The sequence below is a fragment of the Notamacropus eugenii genome, chromosome 3, assembly GCF_028372415.1.
Source record: "Notamacropus eugenii isolate mMacEug1 chromosome 3, mMacEug1.pri_v2, whole genome shotgun sequence".
Classification (NCBI taxonomy): Eukaryota; Metazoa; Chordata; class Mammalia; order Diprotodontia; family Macropodidae; genus Notamacropus; species Notamacropus eugenii.
Window position 1 is genome coordinate 343,328,434 of NC_092874.1, and position 22,812 is coordinate 343,351,245.

Genomic DNA, 22,812 nt, shown 5'->3' on the forward strand with positions numbered 1-22,812 from the left:
ACTAAAATCCTCACATTTTTTTCAGAAAAACTGCTCTGTGCCACGCTTTCCCTTCTTTTATTTTTTATGAAGTTAATTTTTAACCTAGTGTAAGACTTTACATTTATCTCTATTAAATTTTACCTTGTTATATTTGACTTAAAATTTTACTCTGTTGAGATTTTTTTGAACTCTGATTTTTTTTACTGAACATGTTATCTTTCTTCATCTTGTGTCACATGACAAATCTAAATGAGCTGAATTTTCATTGTAGCTATTTCCCTTCCAGGCACCAAGTACCACACATTCAAGGATTTTCTTATTTAAACTTTTTCTCTCTCCAAATACCTAATGCAGAAATTTGATAAGAAACACAGTGCAACATCCGTATATTACATGCCTGCTATGCTCCCACAATGCTACTGTGCTAGATATAAGGGAAACAAAGTATTTCAAACATATTTGTAAAATTGGTCATTTGAATTCAATGCCATTGAATTGCAAAAAGGAGATTGCAAATTTAAAAGTTGAAAAAAAACCTATATATTCTAAAATATTTGTCATAGCTCTCTTTGTTTTGGCAAAGAACTGGAAATTGTAGGGATGCTTATCAATTAAGGAATGAGTGAACGGGTTGTGGTACACGACTTTGATGGAATACTACACTTCTATAAAAACATGAATAGACTTGAATGAAATATAAAGAACTGAATAAGTGAAATAAAGAGAACACTGTATATAGTAAAAGAAAATATTGTCTTAAGAAAGAGTCTTTTTTGACTATTGTAAATACCCAAATTAACTATAAGGGAAATATGAAGGAAGATGCTATCTACATCCAGAGGAAGAACTGATAAATAGAAGTATGTATAGAGTGATATTATATATAGAGTGTGTGTATACATATACATACATACATAGAAATATCCGTGTCCAATGGTAGCCACCTTTAGGGTAGGGGAGGAGGAAAATAAGGAAGTTTACAAGATAACTTGATTATATTATATTATATTATATTATATTATATTATATTATGTTATATTATATTATATTATATTATATTATATTATATTATATTTTTAAAAGAAATAATAAGTGGTACCTAATAGCTTTTCAGTTTCATGTGCAATCATATTATTCTATTGTGTTATGAAAATGCTTATTTTATTTGATAAATTAAAACAAAAGAAATAAAAATTTAAGAAAATAAATTGAATTGCACAGGATAAATTTCTACTACATAGGTCACAACCATCTTTTTTTAAAGAAGCAAATGTATTAAAATAGTATAAATTCAATAAAAGGACACAGACCAATTTTTTTTCATTTAATTAATATAGGGAATCTCTCCATTATGCATTCTTCTATCCAACTTGTATTAAAGAGTTGCCTGATGGACTGAGCAGTTGATTTGCCCAGTCAATTTATTAGTCAATTGATAAATATTATTATGTTCTACTGTATGTAAGGTACTGTGCTAAGCACTGGGGATACAAGAAATGACAAAAGACAATTCTTGTCCTCAAGGAACTCCCAATCTAAAGGAGGTGGCATATATACAAAAGCATATATAAAAGATAAATAGGAAATAATCAATAGCGGGAAAGTGTAGTAAAGTATGAATTTTATTTGGGACTTCAAGCAAGCCAGGGAAGCCCAGAATCACAGATCAATATGTTAGAGGAGGGACCTGAACCAAATTTTCATGACTTCAAGGTCAGCTCTATCTATACTACTCTAGCAAAGTAACAATTAACTTAGGTGAAAGAAATTTAACATTCAACCTGAATCATTCAAAATGCAGCCAAAAGCTGCAAAGGAAGACTGTTCTCCAAGAAATCACAACTGAAGTTTGTGAAACACTAGTATTTTACTTGAACTTTTAAGAGACAATTCTTTCTCCCTAAGAACAGAAGGCTTTTGTTTTGTTTTGTTTCTGTTTGCTTGTTCTTTTCTGTTTTATTTTTTAACCACACACACACACACACACACATACACACACACATATACACACATAATAATACAAAGGCTCAAACTACTTTCCAACGTCCAGTGGAATAAAAGATTATTTGGATTATTTATAGGATCCAGGAAGTTTCCATGATGAAGAAAATATTCAGACTGAGCTTTGTAGAGAGAATGTATAGAATTGACAGAGATGGAGTTAGTGTAGGGGGAGAAGACAAGGCTATCCCATGCATACAGAAAAGCATCAGTTCTGACTTAGCAAAGCAGAGCATGCAAATGGGGGATAGTAGTAAAGTCTGAAAGGAACAATGAGTATCTGGAGAAAAGAAATATAGCATAAGGCTGGAAAGAAATAATGGATCATTATATGTTGAGAGGTCTTGAATTTGCCAGGCTCCAAATCCTAGGGGCAAAAATTAAAAAAAAAAAAAAGAAACTCTTCCCTTTAAGTAATTTAAATTATATCAGGGGAATTAAAACAAGATAAATGTGAAGATAAAATAAAAGAGTTCCTGCTTTTATTAAATGAGTACATCTGGATGTATTTGAAGAGATTGCAGATGTGATTGCGATTAATCATCATTAGGAAGGGAGAGATGCCATAGGACTTCAGATAGTAAGAAAAAAATTCTCAAATTTCAATAATAGATGGTGGATTTTTAAAAACACTAAACCAGTAAGCTTGATGTTTATCTTTGGGAAAATTATAGGACAGATGTTGACATGGTTTCTTTGTGAGCTGTTAGAGAAGTGGCTACATTAAAAATTCATTGAAAAAGTCAAAGTATGTAAATTTCATTTTTTTTAAAAATTATTCAACTAATGAAGAAGCATTGATTAAATGCTTGTTGTGTTCCAGGCACTGTGTTATGATCTGGGTCTCCAAATAAAAAGCCTCTGGCCTTATATCATTTACATTGGAATGGGGGAATTGAAAGAAATCATGAATTCCAAGAGGCAGAGGTAAGGAAGGAGAACATTCAAGGAATGGGTTAAAGAGCATGTGTAAAATACATACAGAGTAGATGAAAGGTAAACTTAGAAGGGAAGCAACTAGTACCTGGAGGACATCAAAGACCTCCTGAGGAAGGCAGTGCTTGAGTCAAGTGCAACAAGTAGCCACCGTTTTAAGAATCAGAGGACATGAGGGAAAGCATTTTAAGAATTTAAGACAACTTCACTATTGATTAGAGACATGCAAATCAAAACAACTATGAGGCACCACATCACACCTATGAGATTGGCTAACATGACAAAACAGGAAAATGATAAATGTTGGAGAAGGTATGGGAGAGTTGGAACACCAATTCATTGTTGGTAGAGTTTTCACCTGATCCAACCATTCTGGAGAGCAATTTGGAACTATATACAAAGGACTACAAAAATGTGCATATCCTTTGACCCAGGATTACTTCTTCTAGGGCTGTATCCCAAAGACATCATAAAAATGGGAAAAGGACCCACATGTACAAACATATTTATAGAAACTTTTTGTGGCAGCCAATAACTGGAAATCAAGGGGATGCTCATCAAATGGAGAATGACTGAAGAAGTTGTGTTATATGAGTGTAATGCAATGCTATTCTGCTATAAGAAATGATGAACAGGTGGACTTCAGGAAAACCTGAAAATACTTATATGAACTAATGTTGAGTGTAGTGAGTAGAACCAGGAGAACATTATATGCAATGAGCCATGGTGTGTGAGGACTCATTTGGACAGACTTAGCCCTTCTCAGCAACGCAAGGACCTAAAATATTTCCAAAACACTCATGATGCAAAATGCCTTCCACATCCAGAGAAAGAACTACAGAGTGGGAACACAGAATGAAGCCAATTATTTTCTCTTTCATTTTGTGTTTTCCTCGTGGTTTCTCCCATTCATTAGAATTCTTCTATGCAACATGACTACTGTAAAAATGTGTTTAATAGGAATGTATGGGTAGAGCTCATATAAGATTACAATCTGTCTTAGAGTGGGAAGAATGAGGGAGGGGGAGAAAGTTTAAAACATATAGAAGTAAATGCTGAAAACTGAAAACAAATAAATTAATAAATTTGGGGGGGAAAAGAATTTAAGACAATCAGTATAAAGGTATGAGGAGAGATGGAATATCCTGAGCAAGGAATAGTAAGTTGACCAGTATGACAGGAGCATACAGCATATGAGAGGTAATGTGAAAGATGGTTGGAAAGATGGATGGGGAGCATGATATGATGCTTTAAACATCAATTAGAGGACCTTATATAAGAAACTACAAGTCATGGGGAAGCACTTTATTTTTCTGAGTAAGGTGGTGACATTTTCAGAGCTAGACTTTAGGATAATCATTTGACATCTCTATAGAATGATACAGTAAGAGGTTTGAAGAAGTGAGACTGCTTAGGATCTTTGGAAATATTCCAAGCAAGTGGACAACTGTACTTGAACTAATGTGATTTTTGTTTAGATGGATACATGAGGATAGATTTGAGACATATTATAAAGAAATAAATGACAAAAATCCAGCAACTAATTGAATACATGAGATAAATGAGAATGAGTAGTTGATGATAATATCAAGGTTGTGAACCTGGAGGACTAGAAGCACAATGGCGAATAAGGCAATGATAAGAAATTTCACAAGATGAGTGGAATTGAGGAGAAAGATAATGTGTTCTCATTTGGACTTTTTAGTTTTCAGATTCATAGAGATATTCATTAAGGAATAAGGAAAGGAAGTGCACTTGTAATTTTCTTAATATTATAAAGCACTAGGTAAGGAAATATTTCCATCTCATCAAGGGTCAGCATATTATCCTCAACTTATATTCTTATATAGTTTCCTAGAGCACTGAAAAGTTAAGTGAATTACTCAGGGTAACATTGCCAGTCTGTCAGAAGCAGAATTTGAACTCATATCTATGTCAGAGGCTGTTTAGCCAGTTAATGTTTTAAATTCAATTTTAAAATGCTATTGCAATACGTATTAGTGGAAGGCCTATAGTTTTACTGCACTGTAGAGTTATATTCGGAATGAGATAGAGGTTTACTATTTAGAGTTAATAAGCCAATTTTAAACTGAGAAATCAATATTCTTTACATTATGATTCCATCCAGAATTTTCAACTCTAAGTGATCAATATAATATAATGGTCATTAAATTCTGAGATTTTGCTTAAATATTTCTGAAAACTCATGTGTATGATGACAAAATAATTCTATTGACAATGTAGTTAAACTAGATTAAAGTCTCAATGAATGCACTTAATCACATATTATTTTACGAGCCATAAAAAAGAAGTAACATTTCACAATTGCAGGGAGTGAATGGCAAAGAATCATGTAAAACATACTTATATATTAGTCATATTATACATAAGTAAAAAAAATTAAAAGTAATAAATTCATATGTCAATTTTCAGTCAGAGTTCATCAATTATTTCTCTTGAAGTAGATAGCATTTACATCACGATGATGAAACAATTGTATTGATCAGAGTTGCCAAGTCTTTCATAGTAGATTATCATTGCAAACTTGCTGTCACTGTACACCATGATCTCTCAGTTCTTCTTGCTTCCCCTTTGCATCAGTTTATAGATCCTGCCTTTATGCTAATTTTTTTCTGAAACCTGCCCATTCATCATTTTTTTTACTAGCACAATAGTACTCCATTGCAATCATGTACCACAACTTGTTAAGCTATTCAATCTCAATTTCCCCCAAATTACAATTCTTTTCTCCTAGGAAAACAACTGCTATAAATACTTTAGTACATGTACCTTTTCCTTTGATGTTTTTGGGATACAGACTTAGTAATGTGGGTCAAAGGCTGTATACAGTTTTATGCTCTTTGGACATTGTTCCAAATTATTCTCCAGAATGCTTGGACCAATTCCAACAATAGTTTATTAGTGTACCTACTTTCCCTCATCCTAGCTTTCAGGTACTCCAATAATTTTTAAGCTATTTCTCCTGGATCTTTTTTTCAGGCCAGTTGTTTTTTTCAATGAGATATTTTGCATTGTCTTCTATTTTTTTCGTTCTTTTGGTTTTGTTTACCATTTGTTGATTTCTTATAAAGGTTTTAGCTTCTATTTGCTCTATTCTAATTTTTACAGAATTATGTTCTTCAGTGAGCTTTTGGACCTCCTTTTCATTTGGTCACTTCTGTTTTTTAAGGTGTTATTTTCTTCAGTATTTTTTGTGTGTCTCCTTTATCAAGCTATTGAGTCATTTTTTCATGATTTTCTTTCGTCACTCTCATTCCTCTTCCCAATTTTAACTCTACTTTTCTGAATTGATTTGCAAAATTCTTTTTCATTTCTTCCATGCTCTGACACCATATTTTTTCTTGGTGGCTTTGGATATAGGAGTTCTAACTTCGTTGTTTTCTTCTGAGATTGTTTTTATCTTCCTTGTCAACAAGTAAGTTTCTGTAATCAGAGTTTTTATTCCCGTTGTTTGCTCATTTTCCCAGCCTATTATTTGATTTTTTAAAAACTCTCTTTAAAGGTATGGTTCTGCTTCCAATGTGGAGGGCAAACTGTCCCAAACTTCACAGATATTTTGCAGCTTTTTTCAGAGATACTTTTCAGGACCTATAAGTTTTCCACTCTTCCAGGGTTGTATGATGTAAGGAGAGATGTTTACTCCTCCCCTGGCCTATGTTCTGGCCTATGAGTAACCACAAGTATTCTTTTCTGCCTTGGAAATGTGAGGAGAGTCAACTCTCCATTACTGTCATAAGCTCTGTTATGATAGTGCTCCTTCTTGTCCTAAGACTGTCACCTAGGACTGTGACCCCGAGCCAAGTATGGACAAAGCAGCAGAGTCCTGCCTCAGTGCTAGCCAGAGACCCCTGTAATCTCTTTAATGTATACAGACTGAGAGCTCTAGTACTTCCCAACAGAGAATTATACCAAAGTGGAACTTCAAGAGGACTCCACAAAGCGATAAAAGAATTCTCAGGCTAAAACTGGCAAAGTGCCTCTTTGCTACAAATGAATTTGAACCCATTCTCCCAGGGAACTTGTATAAATAACAGAAAGTTACTCTCCTAATGTGAGAAAAATGACTTGTACTAAATGTTCTACTCTCCTTCTTTTGTAAATACTCTTTTTTTTACCCTTTTCGTTTGTAAATACTCTTCCAAAAGATAACTGAGGCTACTAGCTGATAATGAATCAGAAGTACTGATAGAAAGATAAAGATAAATCTCTATCTGTCTATCTATCTATCTATCTATCTATCTATCTATCTATCTATCTATCTATCTATCTATCTATCTATCTATCTATCTATCTATCTACCTACCTACCTACCTATCTATCTATCTATCTATCTATCTATCTATCTATCTATCTATCTATCTATCTATCTATCTATCTATCTATCTGTCTATCTATCTGAACAATACTACTAAAAACCCAGACCTTGAGGGTTACCTAGATACAGTAGCTGCTTCTGCCCTCTGGCAACTAAGGCCTGCCAGTGCCAGTGGAAGCTGATAAACCAGCCCCAGATGGTGATGCACACCTGTACCTCCGTTGTTTTGTAAGCACTCCTTAATATTTTGGAATATGAAAAAAAAACAAAAGATGAAAACAAAATATAGAGTGTGAGAAAATCCATTTACTTTTGAGTGCTTTTAAAAAATTATCATTTGCAATCCGAATATTTGTGAAAATAATTAGAAATTTTGAAAAAGTAACTCATAAATAGCATTTAGCCACTAAATTTCTATTCTTGTCCTTAGTTGTGGCAAAAACTAATCAAGCAAAACTGAGAAAGACCTGTCACTAGAGCTATTATAAATGTGCATTTTCTGAGATTGGATCCCCATATTTCCTTAGATTTCATATATATATATATATATATATATGTTCTCCTTTTGCACATTAAAGTATACTTTGTGATGAATTTGGCCATTCAGAAAGAAAGTAAACAGCCTGATTAACTTTTACTACTAAATTTATTTTGCTAGGTCTGAGCCTTTCACATTTTATTGTGTGTTTTTTTCTCCCCTGAGAAAAAGGAGTTTGGACGTTTCCGGTGGCAAAATGCCAGAAATTGACATTTCCAGGAGAAGGCAAATTGAAGTAGTTCTCTTTTTGAATATTTGTCACAGCCATCTCTTATACTTGTGACAGATTGGACAAAAGGAAGCTTTAAAACCTTTAACAATTCCCTTTGGGCTCTTCTACCTGACTTTGGTCTCTAACTGAAATGGAAAATATGCTTAGTGTGATTGTTGCATATATAAACTCCCCAGTGCCTTTTTTAGCACTGCTGCAGAAGTCATCTGCAAACAGGCATTTTTCAAAACATGTCTGTTTTAAGAAAGAAGTGGAAACATCATACAAGCACTCTTCTCAAAATGTATAGTCAGCAAGCAATACTTCCAGTGTGGTTCAGGACACTACTTTTATCCACAAAATGAAACATACTTATATGTGCAATACTTTTGTCTCCAAACTACTTTCAGAAGAATTAATGAAATATGATAAAAATTCAACTTTTCAATATCCTTTGGGTGTTTGATGAATTCTGAATGATTTGTCTTTCCAGTTATTTCTATTTTGTCTTATAGAATGTACACTTCAGTAGAACTTAAGTTCTTTGAGGTCCTAGAATAGGGTTATGTTTCTGTGTGTGCTCATTTTTTTTAAAATGCCTATGCAAAATTTATTCAGAAATGCATAAAATTCAAACTCTACCTCATTCATCTCTGAACTCTATTTCACACTTCCAATGCTTGACTACCATGCCTCGCCTGACTTTTTAGCTTGAAAGTCCCTCTGGCCTTAGGAGTAACCTTCTCCATACTAGAAGGTTCCTTTATCCTTGAAGCCTTCATACTCTACAGAATCCTTCTGCCACTGAACTCCTTTTCTCCCATTCATGAGTTTACTCCTGTCATCTCCATTTTAAGGACAGGATCCAGCCAACTAGTTGTAATTCCTCTCCTACCTCTCCTTACAACTTTCTAGATTTTACACTATGTCTTCCTGTGGTAATCTCCACATATACCCTTTCCTGTTAGGTGTTGTATCTTCCCCATTAGAATATAAATTCCTTGAGAACAGGGACTGTTTTACTTTGTACTTGTATTTGTATCTCTAGCACTTATCAAAATACCTGATACACAGTAAAATTTTAATATATTCTATTTCACTTGACTGATTTATGGGTTAACTTTGTGGTTAGATTGATCAGAAATCCATCTATAGGTCATTTGGGCAAAAAAAAGAATGTACAATCAATTTTAGGACTTTTTTTGAGAGCTTCTGAGATCCGAGGGAACTTGCCAAATGCATTCACCTCCTTTTCCAGCAGCTTTTATTTGCTTTTAACTTCCTGAACTTCCCTTTTAACCACCTTGGAAACTATTTTTCCTGAGAGTAATTTGAATGTGTGTATACATATCTATGTATGTATGTATGTATGCATGCATGTATGTATGTGCATATGTATATATTAAATAAATTGATTGAAGTCTCAAGCCCTGGGTGATCCATTCTACCAGATGCAGGCTAGCAAGCAAGGCAAATGAGGGGGGAAAGATTCAACAAGAGGGTAGAGCTGTTTAATTTATCTTTCAGTGCAGCCATATGGTTTGATATTATCTATACCCATACGCATATTAACTTCAAGTGGTTAATAAGATGTTTTGCTTTGACTCCTTTAATTTGGAAGCCATAATTACTTCTATTTAGGAGAGACAATAACGGAATTAAGCCTAGGTAGAATATAAGAGGTTTATAGTGTCTCCCTGAAAAATACCATGTTTCATAGCAATTATTCTTATATTACTGTGCTGATATCAAGATCTAGCTAGAGATGTCTCTCATGTAAACATCATATACTCTAGCCTTTGCCCTGTGCTTAAATTTATATTATAAGTTTATGTTACCTAAATAAGCCATGACTGTTGAACTGGGGCAAAGATTTTGTGATAGCAAAAGTATTACAAATGTTACAGGTTCTGATGAAACTTTCGATATTTATAAGTTGCTATTTGTACCCCTGGGAATCTTTGGGACACTTTTTTTATTCCTTTTATCCTTCTTACTTGAGTACCTAGAAGTTAACATTTCAATCATCTCTCTTGAGGGAACTCTTCTCTTAATGTGTAAGCTTTCTGCTTTTCATTTGATCCAACTTCTGGGGTTTTTTTGCACTGGACTTCTTGTGACCATGTAGGTAATGATACATTTTTCACACCCTCCATCTTGACAGGTTCATTCTATATCTCTCTCTGTCTTTGTCTCTGTGCCTCTGTGTGTCTGCCTCTCTCTCTCTCTCTCTCTCTCTCTCTCTCTCTCTCTCTCTCTCTCTCTCTCTCTCTCTCTCTCTCTCTCTCTCACTCTCTTTCTCTCTCATAACCTTTCTGTGTATTACCTAACCCTCTATGTCATTCACACAGTACTTTCCTTCATGTCTTCTTCATCTCAGCCAAACTGGTTTCTTACTGTTCTTTGTACATGACACTCTATATCTGATCTTTTTACCTTTTCACATGCTATCTCCTATGCTTGGAATTCTTCTGTTCCTAGCTTTCATCAAAGTATTGCCGGGTACCACCAAGAGACCTTTCCTGATTCCCACTCTCCCACTCCCATGGTCCATTTTTCATCCTCTTTTTCACCCCCCAAAATTACTTTGTATTTATTCTGTGTAAATTTTTTTGTGTCCCTATCTGTGCATATACTGTTGTTGCCTAGAAGAATATAATCTCCTTGAGGGCAGGGACTTCTTTATTTATGTTGGTTTCTTCCTCCCATCTAGCACTCTGGAAAATAGTAGGGGGCCAAAGCCTGCATGTAACAGTGCAGAGTAGTAAAATAACTATAATTTATCATCTTAACTGTTACCTAAGGACACTGAGAGACTCTGGATTGCCCTTGATCATGAAGCTGATATGTGTCAAAAGTCTTGCTTCCAGTCATTGTTATCAATTTTAAAATTGCCAACTGATAAAACAACCCTATGCAAACATTGATTTTAAAAAGAAGTACTATGCTAGTTTAAAGTTTTTGTTTTATTTCACACAGAGATATACACTCATATGCTACTATTTACCTCAAATGTGTTAGTGCTTACAGGGTTTTTCATTGTCTCTGGGACCACCTTACATCAAATATTTCCCTATCAGTTACTATATTGCTCATGATAAGAGAAATGGAGAACCAGCTTGTATAGGTTATTTTTGGAGAAAATATTTTACAGTTACTAAAATGTAACAGGTCTATATGTTAACTAGATCTAACTACAGTGGCATAAAAATAAGTAGTTTCAGTTTTTCCTCACATATAAATAATTATTTCCATGTGATCTTTCATATTACTCAAGATTTAAGAAGTAGGAAACAAAATATTTTTAACATAACAACTACCTATTAGTCAAACTTGCAAATCAAAAGAGATTTTATTTACTAATTCTATGCTTTCAAAATTAATTACAAATTTACTCTATGTATTATAGATATCTATGTAATATAGATATTAGGACTTAAAAACTCATTTTATTTTTTTAAATTCTGCCATAAACTTGCCAATCATTATAGAGTATTTTGTAAAACTACTGGCATTACATTTCAGTAGTGTCTTAAGAAAGTGTAGTTCCATAAAAAAAAAAAAAAAATTACTTCTACTAGATTAATTACCATGGTATTAACAGCTAACAACGTTTTCCTGATGTCTTTTATAATGTTTGTATTAGACACAGTTTTGATAGATCCTGGTAAAGATTGGCATATAGTATTCTCCTTTTTGACTTTGAGAGGTTGCTTTTTCTCCACAATTTATTTATTTATTTTTAGTTTTCAACATCCATTTCCACAAAATTTTGGGTTCCAAATATTCTCCCTATATCTTCCCTCCCCTCAACCCAACACATCATGCATTCTGATTGCCCTTTCCTCCAATCTACCCTCCCTTCTGTCACACTCCTCCCTTCCCTTATCCCGATCTTGTCTCTTTTCTTATAGGGCAAGAGAGATTTTTATACCCAATTACGTGTATTTCTTATTTCTCAGTTACATGCAAGAAAAATTCTCAGCATTCCTTCCCAAAATTTTAAGTTTCAACTTCTCTCCCTTCCTCCCTCCCCACCCATCCCCACTGAGAAGGCAAGCAATTCAATATAGGCTCTATATGCATAGTTTTGCTAAAGACTTCCAAAATAATCATGTGAAAGACTACCTATATTTCCCTCCATCCTATGCTGCCCCCCATTTATTCTATTCTCTCTCTGAACCTTATCCCTCCCTAAAAGTTTTTACTTCTAATTATTCCCCTCCTCTCATTTGCCCTCCCTTCTATCATCACACTCACATGCCACTTTTCCCTTTCTCCCCTACTTTCCTGTAGTGTAAGATAGGTTTCCATACCCACTTGAGTGTGCATGTTATTTTCTCCTTAAGCCAAATGAGATGAAAGTAAGCTTCACTTTTTCCCTCTCACTTCCCTTTTCCCCTTCATTGAAAAAGCTTTTTCTTGCCTTTTTATGAGAGATAATTTGTCCTATTCCATTTCTCCCTTTCTGTTCCCAATATATTCCTTTCTCCCCTCTTAATTTTATTTATTTAGATATCATTCCTTCCTATTCAACTCACCCTGCACCCTCTTTCTATGTATATATATATGTGTGTATAATCCCTCCAACTACCCAAATAGTGAGAAAAGTTTCAAGAGTTACAAATATTATCTTTCCACGTAGGGATGTAAACAGTTCAGCTTTAGTAAGTCCCTTATGATTTCTCTTTCCTTTTTACCTTTTCATGCTTCTCTTGATTCTTGTGTTTGAAAGTCAAATTTTCTTTTTTTTAACTTTTCTTTTTTTTATTTTTTATTTTTTTATTTTAATAATTAAATTATTTATTTAACTTTTAACATTCATTTTCATGAAATTTTGGTTTACAAATTTTCTCCCCTTTTATCCCCTCCCCCCCCCAAACACCAAGCATTCTAATTGCCCCTGTGACCAATCTGCTTTCTCTTCTATCATCTCTCTCTGCCCTTGTCTCCAGCTTCTCTTTTGTCCTGTAGGGCCAGATAGCTTTCTATACCCCTTTACTTCTATTTCTTATTTCCTAGTGGTAAGAACATTACAGTTGATCCTAACACTTTGAGTTCCAACTTCTTTAGCTCCCTCCCTCTCCACCCCTTCCCTTTGGAAGGCAAGCCATTCAATATAGGCCAAATCTGTGTAGTTTTGCAAATGACTTCCATAATAGTTGTGTTGTATAGGACTAACTATATTTCCCTCCATCCTATCCTGTCCCCCATTACTTCTATTCTCTTATGATCCTTTCCCTCCCCATGAGTGTCGACCTCGAATTGCACTCTCCTCCCCATGCCCTCCCGTCTATCCTCCCCCCCCACCCTGCTTGTGCCCTTGTCCCCCACTCTCCTGTATTGTGAGATAGGTTTTCCTATGAAAATGAGTGTGCATTTTATTCTTTCCTTTAGTGGAATGTGATGAGAGTAGACCTCATGTTTTTCTCTCGCCTCCCCTCTTTATCCCTCCACTAATGAGTCTTTTGCTTGCGTCTTTTATGAGAGATAATTTGCCCCATTCAATTTCTCCCTTTCTCCTCCCAATATATTTCTCCCTCACTGCTTGATTTCATTTTTTTAAGATATGATCCCATCCTCTTCAATTCATTCTGTGCACTCTGTCTCTATGTGTGCATGTGTGTGCATGTGCATGTGTGTGTGTGTAATCCCACCCAGTACCCAGATACTGAGAAGTTTCAAGAGTTACAAATATTGTCTTTCCATGTAGGAATGTAAACAGTTCAACTTTAGTAAGTCCCTTATGACTTCTCTTTGCTATTTAGTTTTTCATGCATCTCTTCATTCTTGTGTTTGAAAGTCAAATTTTCTTTTCAGCTCTGGTCTTTTCATCAAGAATGCTTGAAAATCCTCTATTTCATTGAAAGACCATTTTTTCCCCTGAAGTATTATACTCAGTTTTGCTGGGTAGGTGATTCTTGGTTTTAGTCCTAGTTCCTTTGACTTCTGGAATATCCTATTCCATGCCCTTCGATCCTTTAATGTAGAGGCTGCTAGATCTTGTGTTATCCTGATTGTATTTCCACAATACTTGAATTGTTTCTTTCTAGCTGCTTGCAATATTTTCTCCTTGACCTGGGAACTCTGGAATTTGGCCACAATGTTCCTAGGAGTTTCTCTTTTTGGATCTCTTTCAGGCGGTGTTCTGTGGATTCCTTGAATATTTACTTTGGCCTCTGATTCTAGACTCTCAGGGCAGTTTTCCTTGATAATTTCATGAAAGTTAATGTCTAGGCTCTTCTTTTGATCATGGCTTTCAGGTAGTCCCAAAATTTTTAAATTGTCTCCCCTGAATCTATTTTCCAGGTCAGTTGTTTTTGCAATGAGATATTTCACATTATCTTCCATTTTTCCATTCTTTTGGTTTTGTATTGTGATATCATGCTTTATCACAAAGTCCTTAGCCTCCATCTGTGCCATTCTAGTTTTGAAAGAACTATTTTCTTCAGTGAGCTTTTGAATCTCCTTTTCCATTTGGCTAATTCTGCTTTTGAAAACATTCTTCTCCTCATTGGCTTTTTGAACCTCTTTTGCCAATTGAGTTAGGCTAGTTTTCAAGGTGTTAATTTCTTCAACATTTTTTGGGGTCTCCTTTAGCAGGGACCTGATCTGCTTTTCATGCTTTTCTTTCATCTCTCTCATTTCTCTTCCCAGTTTTTCCTCCACCTCTCTAACTTGATTTTCAAAATTCTTTTTCAGCTCTTCCATGGCCTGAGCCCATTGGGTGGGCTGGGACACAGAAGCCTTGATTTCTGTGTCTTTGCCTGATGGTAAGCATTGTTCTTCCTCATCAGAAAGGAAGGGAGGAAATGCCTGTTAGCCAAGAAATTAACCTTCTATGGTCTTAATTCCTTTCCCTTTTCTGGGCATTTTCCCAGCAGTGACTTGACCTCTGAATATTCTCCTCACACCCACCTCCTCTCCTGATCCTCCCAGCCAGCGTTTGGGGTCTGAGATTCAAATGCTGCTTCCAGCCTTAGGGCTTTTGGCGGGGGCAGGGCTGCTATTCAGTATGAGATTGTGTTTAGGTGCTGAGGTCAGGGCAGAGCCACCTCTCAGGCTCAGTTCCCTCAGGGGGTTTGTGCACAGACCTTCCACAATGGATCCAGTCTCCCGCCCGCTTGGGGAGCCCTGGTCTGCATCCGCCTCTCAGCTTCTATCTCCCGGGGGGGGGGGGACTGAATTATGGGGGCACCCCACTCCCCTCTTGACCCGCCAAAGAGACTCTCTCACCGACCCCCGTCACCTGTGGGTGGAGGGACTTGTGCGGCCGCTGGAGATCCTGTCCCTGAAGCCTGCTCGGATCTTTTCCTCTCGGTGCCGCGGCCGCGGCAGGGCTGCACTCAGCTCCCAGTCCCGGCACCCATTCCGCAGCTCGAAGGAGCCCCCGTGAGAGGTTTGCAGGTCTCTCTGGAACAGAAATCTCCCTCGCTCCAATATTCCGTGGCCTCTGGGTGCAGAATTCGCCATGAGTTACTCCCCTGTAGCCATTCTATGGGTTGTGGGTTCTGAGCTATGTTTATGTGCGTCTTTCTACTCTGCCATCTTGGCTCCGCCCCGAAAGTCAAATTTTCTATTCAGCTCTAGTCTTTGAATCAAGAAGGCTTGAAAGTCCTCTCTTTCATTGAATGACAATTTTTCCCTTGAAGTATTATACTCAGTTTTGCTGGGTAGGTGATTTTTGTTTTATTCCTAGTTTCTTTGACTTCTGAAATATTCTATTGCAAGCTCTCTGATCCCTTAATGTAAAAGCTGCCAGATCCTGCGTTATCCTGATTGTATTTCCATAATACTCGAATTGTTTCTTTCTAGCTGCTTGCAATATTTCGTCCTTGACCTCTGAAATCTGGAATTTGGTTACAATATTCCTAGAAGATTTTCTTTTTGGATCTTTTTCAGAAGGTGATCAGTCAGTTCTTTCAATATTTATATTACTCTCTTTTTCCATAATATTAGGGCAATTTTCCTTGATAATTTCATGAAAGATGATGTCTAAGCTCTTTTTTTAATCATGGCTTTCAGATAGCTCCATAATTTTTAAATTTCCTCTCCTGGATCAATTTTCCAGGTCAGTTATTTTTCCAATGAGATATTTCTTATTGTCTTCTATTTTTTCATTCTTTTGGTTTTCTTTTGTAGTTTCTTGGTTTCTCATAAAATCATCAGCTTCCATCTTCTCCATTCTAATTTTCAAAGAACTATTTTCTTCAGTGAGTTTTTGAATCTCCTTTTCCATTTGGCTAATTCTGCTCTTTAAAACATTCTTCTCTTCATTGGCTTTTTGGACCTCTTTTGCCGTTTGATTTAGTCTGTTTTGAAAAGTGGTAATTTTTTCAGCATTTTTTTGGATCTCCTTTAGCAAGTTGTTGAGTTGCTTTTCATGATTTTTTTGCATTGCTCTCATTTCTCTTCTCATTTTTTCCTCCATCTTTCTTACTTAATTTTCAAAATCTTTTTTTGAGCTCTTCCATTGTCTGAGACCATTGCATATTTTTTTGGAGGTTTTACATAGAGAAGTCTTGACTTTTATGTCTTCCTCTGAAGGCCTGAATTGCTCCTCCTCAGCAGAAAGGATGGAGGAAAATACTTGGTCACCAAGAAAGTAACCTTCTATCGTCTTATTCTTTTTCCCTGCCTTTGGGTATTTTTCCAGCCAGTTACTTGACTTCTGAAATCTTTGTCAAGGAGAGGGTGTACTCTTGGGACCTGTAATTTCTCAGTTCCTCCATGGTGGCAGAATCAAGGGAGAAGACTTTATTCCTCTCCTGGCTTGCACTCTGGTCTGTGAGCAGGATTCCCTCTCTAGAACCTCCACTAGCTCAACCACTCCAGTCAACACTCCTCACCCCAAGGCCCCCACTCAGGACCGAGATCCAGATCAGCTCCTCAATTCCCCCAGTGGCTTTAAGCCAGGGCTCCAACAATGGAAGCTGCCACTGCCTGGGGCCAGGACAAGATTGCTATGTTCCCTTCTCACCCAAGTGAAATAGCTTTCTCACTGATCTTTGAAGCTGTCTTTAGCGTTTGTGAGTTGAGGAATCCAGAACTCACAGCTCCTGCCAGTGGCATGGCACCTTTTAGTCTGCTCCAGTCCTTTCCTTTCTGTGGTGCAGCCCACTCTTGGCTGTGCTTCACTCTGCACCTGTGCTAGGTTACACTCCCAAAGGGTTGTTTTAAATAGAGGAGGATCAGGAAACACATTCATATGTGTATGTATATATGTGTGTATACATACACATAAGTATGCATGTATGTGTGCATGTATGTATATGAAGTATACTGTGTAATTGCTCCTTGCTTCTTCCATGAGATATTAATGAATATGTGTTTCTGAATACATGTACTTATAAAAAATTGTGGCTAGTAGAATAATTAAATGACAGTACTGTCATGCATTTGCACCAGGCAAATGCCAGAAAAAGTGCTGTTTGTTTTTTTTTCTCTCTCTGACCATCCAAGCTCTGTTTTGGATGTGGCCTCATCCCCTTCCAAAGAATGTTAAGGCAAAGGACTCTCTGTCTCTCTCTCTCTCTGTCTCTCTCTCTCTCTGTCTCTCTCTCTCTCTCTTTCTCCCTCTGTATATATATATATATATATATATATATATATATATATATATATATATATATATATATATATACACATATACACATATGTATATATACATATATACATATACATATATACACATATGTATATACACACATATACATATACATATATACACATATGTATATACACATATATACACATACGTGTGTGTGTGTGTGTGTGTGTGTGTGTATATATCACAGCACTCATCACAGGGCCCTGTTTAGAGTAGCCATTCTTGAATACTGACTAAATGAAAGAGAGTTTTGGCTTTGATTTCATTAGATTTTTGAGGAAGTTTTTAAGGTCTATTCCCTTAAATATGATTAAATCAATGGTCATTTTGATGCATAGTTAATATAATTTGATTTATAATTTAATATATAATAGAGAAACTCTACTCGTTTGTCCCCATTTTAGTGAAAAGGACAAAATGTGTTTTGTCTCCCTAGAGTTAAAATGAAATCAAAACAGAACCAGGTGGTTTTTCATCCACTTAAGTGGAAGTGATCTATTAATTGATAAGAAGTAGATAGGAAATAGTTTTCTGAAATATAGTAGAGCAACTACTACAGAGAAGCTCAGATGTATTGAGTGCCTTGATATGCTTAGAAATTATAGGATGAGAGGAGCCACCTGAGGAGTTCAGTAATGAGTGAAAGAAGGGGAAACCTGGTGACTGGGACTAGGATCCTATTTATAAATAATCAAAAAAAAATGAGTCACCTCTGAGAAATGATCCAGCGTAAAGCCAATCACAGGCAGCACAGCTGAGAAATGCTACTGGGAATGATTTCAAGGGTCTAATCATGGTATAATGACCTCTTTTGTTCAGCAACAAACTAAGAATTGTTTAAAATAAAGCATGACATTCATAGCAACATTTGTAAGTAAAACACATTATTCAATCAGTATGTGTATCTCATCATTCAATCAATATCAAGTATGCAAGTAATAATAGCAACATCCTTTAGTAAAATATAACATTCAATCTACATCAAGTACCCAAAGTCCTTTTACAAAATGTCACACTATGCACCCCTAGGTTACTGTAAGAACATTCTTAATCAACATCAAGTGTCCAAGTAAAGTCCTCTTTCATTGTAATTGGAGGTTGGCCTCCAAGTACCAGGGCTTTTCCTCTGTGGGTTAACCACTTCCAGCTTTAACCTGGATTCACACTTAGGCAGCTCTCTCTTTCTGCCCCATGCCTCAGCTTATTGGGACTTCTCCCCTCTGTAGCCTCTGTCTGTGAGAAAACCAAGCTCAGCAGGGTAACACAACAAACACCAATACACACCACCACCATTATCTGAATTCATTCAAAGATCAACAGACAGGACTTCTGTCTGAGAAATCAACAACAGACAGGGCTTCCTCCTGGCTCTCAGAGGTCTTCCTCTCCACTATCAAAGGTCTTCCTCTCCACTATCAATGGTCTTCTTTTCAGCTCTCTTCTTCTGAATGATGGCTCACCCCTTCAATGCTGGCTTTCTTCAAGTCTGCCTCTCTTAGCTCTTTCTTCCTTTCTATACAGTTCTAGTCATCATCTACTTGGCTAGATCCCACTTACATGTGTCTAATTGGTTAAAACTCATTCTACCACACACACACACACACACACACACACACACACACTGTTTCAAGTTAAAGACTCTTGATTAATCAAAGGCAATATTCAATCAGAGGCACTTTATTGTCCAAAAAAAAAAAAAACAACAACAAAAGATCCTACTTTGCTTGACATTACATCCAGTCATTCACATCTTTCCTTCTGCCTCTTGGAAAGTCCAACAAAGCCAAGGAGTTTTCTTTCTTTTCTCTTCTACCATCATCAATGGCACTTGGAATCAGAAATATGTGGTGATAGGAGACTCTACTTACATGTTTCCTGAGAAGGATATTGCTTCCTGAATTCCTTCCTTCTGAGAAGATGAAAAAGAATCTTGACATTTTTGGAAATTTTCAACTCTGAACCAAATCATGTAGCAGAGAAGGGAAATTTCTAGGGTAGCACCAACTTTGAAAGTAATTCCTACTTGAGAAAAGTTCTACAGTTGATGGTACTGATTTTGTAGAGGCATTCCTTAAAGTAACTTGCTCCTTGTAAAAGGAAAAATAACACTCTAAGTATTTTCTATTTACTATACTACTTGGGGTATGAAACCATTTACACATCTTCAGAAAAAGAAGGCACAACTGTGCAGTGAAGTTTTATCCATCAGAGGAGAATCTGGTCACTTTGCAAGTGTTAGTTGCCCCTCTTTGAAAGTGTGTTGGCCTCTATATGTACTGTTATGGGTATTTTTTGTGACTGACTGCAATCAAGTTTAAGGAAAAGACATTACATGCTTTTACTTTTAACTAATTATATACTGTAGCCCTCAAAATTAGACCCCATACTGCCAGCATGCTGTGACATGGCCCCAAGTGTCCCATTTTATGATCCCAAGGGGTAACCAATCCAAGAATAAGAAGATAGGTTTCATTCTACCCTACAAGCAATACTCACTCGTAGACTTTAGGTAGCTAGGTGGTGCAGTGGATAGAGCACCAGTGCAAGAGTCAGGAGGACCTGAGTTCAAATCTCACCTCAGACACTTGACACTCACTAGCTGTGTGACCTTGGGCAAGTTACTTAACCCCAATTGCCTCATCCTGGGTCATCTCCAGTCATCTTGATGAATATCTGGTGATTGAATTCAGATGGTTCTGGAGGAGAAGTGAGACTGGTGACCTGCACAGCCCTCCCTCACTCAAAATAAAGTCAAGTGCAAGTCATGTCATTATTTCTCTGATGGCATGGTCTTCTTCGACAACGAAGAACGAATACACTCACACACACACGCACACACACACTTGCAGACCTTATCTAAAATGCAACATGTTTCCATACTACTCCTTTAATCCATTATTGAATACAATGCTGAACTTAAAGTTAGGAAGAACAGAGGTAAAATCATGCTTGAGACGTTTTTTTAGATGTTTGTCCTGGGCATGTCACCTATCCTTTCCCAACCTCAATTTTCTCAACTGTAAAATGCAGTAATTGGATTCAATGGCCTCTATCAAATCTTCAGACTCTAAATCTATGATCCCATTCAGCTGACTTATCTTGTCTGCCCAGAGGACATGTAGATTCCATTGGGAAAACCTGCTTCGTCCCACTCCCTGATAAATTTACATCTTCCTTTCCTTCCTATCCTTCTCACCTATCCCCCATCATGGGATGTCTTTGGTAGGAAGATCCTAGTTTATAAGACTCTGTGCTCTGGTTCAATGGATAATGAATATAAACTTTATCATTCCTTTCATTTTCAGTGTGGCAGAGTGAGTTACATAGGATGAACAAAGATATATGAGTTTTGATCCATATTATATCTCATTAAATTACCTTTCCCCCAAAAAAAATTCTCCCCCAAACCTACCCTATTTCTTCCTAGAGCATAAAGTATTCTTCATGGATCCCAGATTCTCATTCTCCTTGCTATCCTTGATTCCTTACTCAATGGATCTTCTCTCTTCAGAGTAAACAGTGAATGACTAATTGTCAAATACAATGGCTATTTCTCAGCCAGAATCTTTCTCAATCTCTCTGTACCATTTTATATCCTCTTTTCTTGGATTCTTACCCTCTCCTCTCGGAGCAACAGAAAATGTTGCATGTTCCTTATTAAAACCCATATTTGCACAATGAAGAAAATAATCATGGAAACAGACTTTAATAAACTATTTTAAATCCTGCAAATAAAGAGTTAAAATGCACAGCCTCTGATTAATTTGTAAACACAACTGATTGTCATTAGGGAACATAGAAATTTACTGGCAGAATTTCAACAGAAATTTCTGTAAAATTGTCAGGTAGGGTTAAATATTATTAGATTTCCCAGTTACTTAAAAGTAAACAAACACAGATATTTTATTTTTAGTAGTAAATGAGAATATATTAATCATTCCCCTAAATAATAATAATGACTTGGATTTGTGCAGCACGTTAAGGTTTACAATGCATTTTATGTGTTATCTCATTTTTAAATACCTGGCACTTGGAAGTGTCAGTTTACAAAAAACAAAAAAACAAAAAAAACAAAAACAAAAACAAAAACAAGCTTTATGTGTTTTTCTTTTGTCTGAGCCTCATAACAAGCCTTTCAAGTTCTCTACTACATTTTCAGAGATGATGAATTATTTGAGAAGTAAGTGATTAGGCCAGTGACACACAGCCAAGTATAAGAAGCAAGAGGTGAGCCCAGATCTCTCCTAACTCTAAACCCAGCACTCTTAATTTTTTAGAACTCTCCCAATTATAATGGCATATTTCATAATAAAAAAATATAAATATATTCTCAATTATGTTTTAGGAAAGGTCTTTACTTAAAAGGAAGTGAGAATTTCTTGTTTTGGTGACTTAGTCTTCTTATGGAATTATTCAAAATTTTAATGTCTCATTATTAGACATGAGTTTAAGATGCATTGATAAATTTTCACAATGGAGGGATTTACATGATATGTCATAAACTAAAGACATAGGCTAATAGAATTAAGAGCTAAAAGGGGCTTAAAATTCATCTAATCTAGATCATTTCATTTTATAGATAAAAAAATATACGGTAATTAAACGATTTTTAAATTTAAAAAAAAGGTAAACAGATTTAATTTTGCCTTCAGATGTTCAAAATGTGATCTTGTTCGATGTATTTTAAATAGACTGCTGGCTTACAAAATGCCTCCTAGAATTTCTAATGATCCATGGTAATGAACATGAATTTCTTCATTTCTAATAACTGCTTTTTAAAGTTATTCAAGAAATACATTTCCTTGTTTAACATGATATCCTCTGTCTCTCCATCTCCCCCTCTCTCATTTTTTTTAGACTGAAAGGAATATCTACTTTTGGAGGCATGTCAGTTAATTATTTTCTCATCAGATTCATCACTATGACTTCTTGCCATCTAGAGCTGATTAATGGAATCAAGAACCTGACCCCCCTCAGAGCAGCAAAGTCCTCAGAGATGGAGCACAAGATTTCAGTGGAGTAGTCTGCATCAATTCATCTGCCTTGAACCCAACAGCCATGAGCTGAAAGCCCTGAAGAATAGCCACAGCCTTAAGTTTTATCCACTTAGAAATCACTAGGAAGATACAACGTAGATGAAAAGGACTAAAGTAAATTATTTAATTATTTATCGCACTTGGGGAAACAAAATTTTAGCA

General features: G+C 36.0%; 1 protein-coding gene across 2 annotated transcripts in view; it reads left to right on the forward strand.

Annotated features, from left to right (window-relative positions):
- Positions 1 to 22,587, forward strand: part of PRR16 (proline rich 16) — a 368,540-nt gene extending 345,953 nt beyond the window's left edge. For both annotated transcript variants that reach the window (XR_011964416.1, XR_011964415.1), the window contains one exon: positions 22,472 to 22,587. The gene's annotated coding sequence lies outside the window, so the exon portion shown is untranslated. The remainder of the gene's footprint in view (positions 1 to 22,471) is intronic.
- Positions 22,588 to 22,812: the final 225 nt, after the last annotated feature.